Genomic DNA, 6,670 nt, shown 5'->3' with positions numbered 1-6,670 from the left:
CACATATCTGACGCCAAGAAACGGTAACAGACTTCTTGGAGGTTACGTCACCAGACCATATAAAATTGCGAGCACATCTTGAAAGAGGCCTTAGCAAGGAAGAAGGCCACTTATAAACAGAAAAGCTATGCAAGAGCATACTTTGAAAAACTGATTGAGTGAGTTGAACTCTTCCTGCCATAGATAAAAGTTTCCCCTTCCAACCAGTTAACTTAGCTTTAGCTTTATCTGCCAAGGCTTGAAGATGACTCATTTTAGGCTTGCCACAGAAGATTGGAACTCCTAAGTAGACAAAAGGTGCTTTGCCTTCTTTGAAACCCAAGTAACTCTTAACTACAGCTTTGCGATGCCTTGAGGTAGAGCCCAAGTAGAAAGTAATTTTTGCCTTATTGATAAATTGACCAGAGGCTCTACTATATCTATCGAAGAAACCTTGCAAATTACGCAGAGTGACACCATCACTTCTACAGAAAATGAATAAGTCATCTGCATAGAGAACGTGAGAAGGAGAGATACAACCTCTTGGAGCAAAAGTTGGCTTAGTAAGCCCATTAAGTTGAAGACGACTCAGGCCCCTTGATAAAGCCTCCTCAGCTAGACAGAAAAGTAACGGAGAGAGAGGATCCCCTTGGCGCACTCCTCGGGAACAAGAGAAAAAACCATGTGGGGAACCATTAATTAGGATGGACAATTTAGCAGATCTTAAGATGGTAGAAACCCAGTCTATAAAACAAGTGGAGAACCCAAAGTTAGTAAGCACCCGCAATAGAAATGACCAATCTAAAGTATCAAAAGCCTTAGCTATATCAACTTTGACTCCCATATTGCCACCACGAGTTTTTTTGTCAAGCACATTGAAACATTCTGAAACAAGGCCAATACAATCTGTGATACGTCGGCCAGGTATGAAAGCAGCTTGATGCGGAGAAATAATGCGTTGAACAACATGAGAAAGACGAACTGCCAAAATTTTGGGAATAATCTTAAAGAGAAAGTTTGCCAAAGCAATAGGTCTAAAATGAGTCATGGAAATAGCGTCTTCCACCTTCGGAATCAAAACTAAGAAATTACTATTGGCATTGGGGTATAACCAATTTGATTGAAAGAATTGCTTCACAAATTGAATAACATCAAAGCTGACAATATCCCAACAGTGGTGATAGAAAAAACCTGGAAAACCATCTGGCCTTGGCGCACTGGAAGCACTTAATGAGAAAACTGCCTCCTTAATTTCCTCATCAGTAGGTAATGCAGATAAGAGATCATTTTTAGAGTCTGTGACCATCGGCTGGATGACTTCACAAACCTCATCAATACCTGAAGGGGTGAAAGAAGAGCCGAACAAAGTCTGATAGAAATTAACAATATGGTTCTCAATTGCCAGCGGGTCAGTAAGAAGATTGTTTCCATCAAGAATACAACTGATATGAGAGCTGGATGATTTAATACGAGCATAGGCATGAAAGAAAGAAGAATTTCTATCCCCTTTAGTTAACCACTTAACACGAGCTCTATCTTTCCAAAATGCCTCCTGCATTTGAAGAGACTCCATTACTGTAGTCTTGGCGACAATCTCCTCCTCGAAAAGATCATTATTTATACCCTCAGTTGAAATTCTTTGTTGAATCATAGAAAGATTATGCCGAGCATTAGCCACTCTATTATGGACGTCACCAAAGACCGAAAAATTCCATTGGCGCAAGCAGGTTTTTAGAGCTTTCAATTTTTGCAGAATGATAAACATAGGACAACCATAGACAACTGTATTTCTCCAGCAATGAGTTACAGTTTCTCGAAAAGATGGATGTTGAACCCACATTGATTGAAAACGGAAAGGACGATGACCACTGCTCAAAACTCTAGAACCAGATAAGATAAGGGGGTTGTGATCTGAGACTACCTTTGGCAATGCTATGCAGTTAGAGTGGGGCCAAGAATCAAACCAGCTTATATCACACAAGGAGCGATCTAACCTTCTTTCAGTGCGACCACGTGACCTCCAGCCATTAGACCATGTAAAGGCTGCCCCAGATGTGTTCAAGTGGGTAAAGTTACAAGTGTCAGACATATTACTAAACTGAGCGCATGAAGCTTGGGACGGTCTGCCTCCTCCCATCTGCTCGTGGGCGCCCAGGATAGCGTTGAAATCGCCAATAGCCATCCATGGAACTTGTGTTTGTGGGCGCAGAGAGATAAAATCAGCCCACAAGTCTCTTCTTTTGATAGGTGAAGTGCTTGCATAAACAAATGTGAACTGGCTTGGGATATGGTCAAAAGTATAGCGAACCGTAACCTGTTGATCAGAGATAGAAATAACTAAAGGGTCTGCACAAGCCGAAGATGTTAGTAACCAAAGGTTGGGAGCAAGAGTTCCTCTAGAATTAAAAGTAAGAGCAGATAGATTTAAAGAATCCCAATAAGCAGCTGAAATAGAATTAAAAGTCACCATGGGCTCCGCAATGCAAACCAAATCCGGGTGATGCAACCGACAGATGTTAGAGAGCTCCGTCCGAGAGTCATCGTTACCAATGCCACGAATATTCCAGAAGAGAACCTTCATTTATAACGAGCTGGTATTCCTCGGACCCTACTTGGATATGGTTTATCAGAGGGTTGATTGAGATTGGCAAGCTGTTTTTGTTTTTTCCGTTGACTATTAGATAACACAGGAGTAAAACCATCCATATCACAGCCTTCTATGTGATTGACAATATCGATGACATCCTTAGCTAATGTCGCAACATGTTCAAAACCAGGGGGAATGCTATGGTTGTCATGAGGATCCTGCATGCCAAAATTATTTGGGACGTCTGTGTTGCCCAACTGCTGACTATTCTGAGCTACCGTCTCGACCTGTTCAAAGCCAGGAGGAGTGCTAGAGTCGTCACAGAGATCATGTGGGCCAAGATTATTTGGGACATTGGTGTTGCCCAAATGCTGACCATAAGAAAGACCATTATGAGGATGTGATCCATCTGGAGACAGCGATCCGGTCATAGAATTGCTAATATGCGAAATCCCAGGGGATTGAATACTAATATGCGTATCAGCGTTGTCAGTCTCTGGTATGACATTACCAGAAACAGTTAGCGTTATTCCAAGAGGAGACTGAAGAATGGGCTCAACATTACCATCATCCGCTGCCTCAATACCTGCAGGCAACAATTGATCAACCTGTTGAAGAGGTTCAGAAGCATGTGACCCACAAAAGACATTAACCGGTATTGTTGTATCTTTTTTGGGACGATATTCCATGTGCAGTTGACTGCGAGAGTGATCCCCGGTTTTGTTGTCCCCCATGTTACCACCCTTTCGCGTCCGGCTACGAGAACGACCTCTCGACATCTGTTTAAGTTGTCTGCAGCTATTAGCCAAGTGCCCTATCAAACCACAGTGACTACATTTGGGCGGTAAATTTTCATAAACCACCTCAACCGGGAAGCCATGACTTTCTCTTTCAACCATAAGAGATGTAGGTAAATCATCTGCAAGATTGACATCAACTAATATACGTGCATAATAACCATATTGCCTTTCCCTTGTAGCTGAATCTAGTTGCAAGGGAGTGCCGACCCCTCTCGCAATTTCCATCAAGTGTCTAGGATGCCAATATTCCTGACTCAAACCAAAAATTTTGATCCATACCTGAGCATGAGTTTGAGGGAGAACATCACCTGGTTTAAAATCTGGCGTCCATTTTGATAACCTGAATAAACCAGTAGCAAGAGTACACGTACCGCCACCCCATGCTCGTTGCATATCGTCTTCCTTACTGAAATGGATATCAAAATAACCTTTACCTATAGGAACCAGGTTCCATGGTGCAGTAGGGCGCCATGCATCTTCTAAGCAAGATTTTATAGCACCGGTCTTCATTGGCGTAGAGCCCTTTTTTAGGAGCAAACGCCCAAGGAGATTATTTTGAAACAACTTCAACTGTTCTTGGTATAGATCCTCGCTAATTTTGACATATGTTTTGTCCCCACGCACAACCGGAGTTGGAAGTTGGCTGAGATGGACGTCTTCAATTGGGATGGAAACCACAGAAGCAAAAGTCCTTGCCTTCAGAATTGGTTGAGCGGGGGGCATATTAGTTGTCGGCATAACCGTCTCTGCAAGAAAACCCCATGGACAAACGATATTTGTGCCGATGATAAATCAGTTTAGAGTTGTCAACACCATAAAGCAAGGTTGAACGCAGAATAACCTTGGGCACCCTGAAAAAAACAAAAAAAACAAAAAAAAAAAAAAAAAAAGAAGGCAGATTCTCTGGAGCAATTCGTCGAGCAGGTACAAGGCACCTCAACCAAGCAACCAGAGCCAGATCAAGCTTCCGGCAGAAGGAGGTGCTAGTACCGAAGAGAGCTTTCAGATTGACTGGGGCAATTCGTCAAACAGGTACAAGGCACTGATGACTTGCAACTGAAAAAGATTTTCTCGAGCTTCGACAAGGCTCCTTTGGTTCTGATTTGCTTTTGGTTTTGAAGGTTGGTGTGCTGGATGACGTGAAGATTCTTCCTTTGATGCAGAGCTGTCGTTGTCGACACACAGCATTGCCAGTTTGAACAAATGTATGACAGCCGCCAAGGGGTATCCGGCGAGATTTAGATCCACCACTGCTGGTACCGATGGTGAACTGGACAACGAGCAGTATGTGTTGTCATTGTCATGACAATCTATTTGTTGCAAGAACAAAGATTTGTTTAATTTTTAGATGGGATATTGTCAATTTTCATTAACCTTGGATTAGTTTTTCAGTGAAGGTATATGGAATTCGTACAGATTGCGTTTGACCGGATAATGTTATTTGTTATCATAAACGTTAATATTTTCGACACATCTAAACACCTAATTGATCTCCAAGCCGAATGAATTTTTCTAAAAATGATCTTCAGAAATTTATAAAGAAAATAAAACATAGTGAAATGATTATAAACAAAACATGGTGAACGACAGATGTTGAATTTGATCACGATTAAGTTACAAAGCAATTATCATAATAATTGATCACGTACTCAACATGTAAAATTTGAACGAAACCATTCATTAAAACCTTGTCTTAGTTTTAAAGACTCACTGTGGGAGATGGACGATATAATGTTTGGCTCGCTTGACAAGCTATTCGACAAAGCAGGAATTTCAACTTCGAATATCGACATACTTGTTGTCAACGTGTCGTTGTTCTCTCCCGCGCCTTCTCTGACGGCTAGGATCATAAACGTTACAAGATGAAGACGCACATCAAGGCGTTCAACCTCTCGGGAATAGGGTGCAGTGGAAGCCTCGTTGCCATTGATCTTGTGCAGAACCTGTTCAAAAACGTACAAGAATGTAAATGCCGTCGTTGTGAGCACAGAATCGCTTGCTCCAAATTGGTACCGAGGCAAAGTTCAGCCTATGATGCTTGCTAATTGCCTCTATCGCTCGGGAGGGTGTTCTATGATCCTCACAAACAAAAAGCATCTCAAGCATCGATCGCTTTTGAAATTGCAATGCATCGTGCGGACGCATCTTGGCTCGATGGATGAAGGATATGGCTGCTCCACGCAAGTAGAAGACAATAATGGATTCCGCGGTTTTAATCTCAGCAAAAGCATAGCCAAAGTTGCAGCCAAAGCTCTTACCATGAACCTTCGAATCCTACTGCGAAAAGTGTTACCGCATACAGAATTACTGCGCTATGTTATCGTGTCACGTCGTCCAAACAAAGTCGGAAATGCTGGCTTGAATCTCAAGGCAGGGCTTGATCACTTCTGCATACCCCCTACTGAAGCCGCAGTTGTTAATGGGGTTGGAAGGAGCTTAGGGCTCAACGACTATGATCTCGAGCCTGTGAGAATGGCGCTACACCGATTTGGAAACACATCTTCGGGAGGGCTTTGGTACGTTTTGGGGTACATGGAGGCTAAGAGGAGGCTTAAAAAGGGTGAGAAAATTTTTATGGTGAGCTTTGGAGCTGGCTATGAGTGCAACAATTGTGTGTGGGAGATTTTAAGGGACATGGAGAATGCCAATGTCTGGAAAGATTGCATATAGAAAGTTACCCTCCAGAAACCCTAGTGAATCCTTTCATGGAGAAGTATAGCTGGATCAATGATGAACACTTGAGCTTTGTCAGATTCGAGGAGGTTATGAATGCACTATGTGTGGATGGTCAACCCTCCAAAAACCTTGGTCAACCCTTTCAGGAGAGGTATAGTTAGATCAATGGGTACTTTTGAAAGTTCTATTTTTATTTTTTATGTGTAATTTGTTGTTTTTTTTAAAGGAAAAATTAGAGTTCGTTTGGAAGTATTTTTAAAATTACTGAAAACACTTTTGGTGAAAATGTTTTTAGAACCAATCTTTAGTAAAAACTCAAGCGAATCCTAGAAAAACACTTGAAGTATTTTGTAGAAGAAACACATAAATGATGCTTCTTTCAAGAAGCATTTAAATGCTTTTGGAACTCAAAAATGTTTTCACTAAAAACGTTTTTAGTAATTTTAAAAGTATTTCCGAACGAGCCATTTTATTGTTGTATTTCATGAAATGAGAAGTATACTATAGGTTGTATTTGAGAACATAAATGAGCATATAGTGTATAAGTATTCTAAAAAGGAGTTCATTGTGAAATCACATCCCCGGAATTTCACGATTTATTACGTATCTCGTATTTTAAATTCGTATT

The 6,670-nt window shown here is 41.4% G+C and overlaps 1 pseudogene; it reads left to right on the top strand.

Moving 5' to 3' along the window:
* The first annotated feature begins 4,573 nt into the window (after positions 1-4,573).
* On the top strand, positions 4,574-6,203 carry LOC126630235 (3-ketoacyl-CoA synthase 19-like; annotated as a pseudogene).
* The last annotated feature ends 467 nt before the right edge of the window (positions 6,204-6,670 follow it).

Source organism: Malus sylvestris, chromosome 7 (assembly GCF_916048215.2).
Source record: "Malus sylvestris chromosome 7, drMalSylv7.2, whole genome shotgun sequence".
In the NCBI taxonomy this organism is placed as follows: Eukaryota; Viridiplantae; Streptophyta; class Magnoliopsida; order Rosales; family Rosaceae; genus Malus; species Malus sylvestris.
This window is presented reverse-complemented; position numbering and strand designations above follow the sequence as displayed.